This window comes from Copadichromis virginalis, linkage group LG23 (genome assembly GCF_057382275.1).
Source record: "Copadichromis virginalis isolate Kocher_CV1m ecotype Utaka linkage group LG23, C_Virginalis_male_GT1.1, whole genome shotgun sequence".
Taxonomy (NCBI): Eukaryota; Metazoa; Chordata; class Actinopteri; order Cichliformes; family Cichlidae; genus Copadichromis; species Copadichromis virginalis.
Window position 1 is genome coordinate 46,296,508 of NC_140639.1, and position 1,023 is coordinate 46,297,530.

At 39.6% G+C, this 1,023-nt stretch overlaps 1 non-coding gene across 1 annotated transcript; it reads right to left on the bottom strand.

The window, feature by feature from the left end:
• Positions 1–681: 681 nt before the first annotated feature.
• On the bottom strand, positions 682–800 carry LOC146681791 (5S ribosomal RNA). Its single transcript, XR_014918362.1, has one exon. It is a non-coding gene; the product is annotated as a 5S ribosomal RNA (ribosomal RNA).
• Between the last annotated feature and the right edge of the window lie 223 nt (positions 801–1,023).

Below are 1,023 nucleotides of genomic sequence, written 5' to 3' on the forward strand. Positions count from 1 at the left end.
CTTGTAGTCGGCCATGATCACTAATGAGAAGTTAATAGGGCTTGTTGAGTTATGAGGTGCAGAACCTTCAGCACCTCACATGAAAAGAATTGACTGTGTGTATGCTTTTGGCACTGTGTGCATTTGAGAAAATCCAAAATAAATTCAAACTTGTTTTTGAAAGCTGTTTTATAAATTTCAGTGGTATATTATTCATGCAATAGGGAGTTGTCTTCTTCAACTACTGGGGCTGAAATAAGTTCATCTAGTTTAGAAACTTCCACTGAACAGTCTATTATAGTGTCAGAACTAAGCATATGCTTTTAAGAACTTAAACACTTTAAATGAGAATAATAGAAATTTTCCTTTATAGCTTCTACTCAAGTACAATCAATAAAGAAAACCACAGACTCTTTGATGTTTGTTTTGAAGGAAAAGTAATTTCCTGTAAATGTTTATCTGTGTGAGATTTTTCAGAAAACATCAATTTTGTTTAAACGTGAGATACATGGCCTATTCTTTCCTTGTTCTACTTTTATCTCATCATTAATCTGATTACTGTTTAAGACAAGATGGAAATATAATATTCTCATGTTAAAAAGATAGAAAAAAGATTTTATTACCCAGAAATCTAACTTTTCATGCCTGTGAGCATAAACATGAGCAGCAGCGCTCTCTGCACTTTGTGTGTGTAAGTGCAAAAGCTTACAGCACCTGGTATTCCCAGGCGGTCTCCCATCCAAGTACTGACCAGGCCCGACCCTGCTTAGCTTCCGAGATCAGACGAGATCGGGCGTGTTCAGGGTGGTATGGCCGTAAGCGAAAGAAGAGCACAGAAACAGCCTTTTTAAACATGCTGTGATACCACCCTGAACACGCCCGATGTGTTCTAAGGTGCATTTAAAACCCAGGATGGCATGGAGCTACCTGCCAGAGAGCAGCAGGTAAGTGCATGGTCCCTCCTGCTAGCCCTCAATGTCTACGTGTATTTAAAATTGAGAGGTGGGCAACGACGCCAGGGGTGAGGTGTACACCCTGATGGTA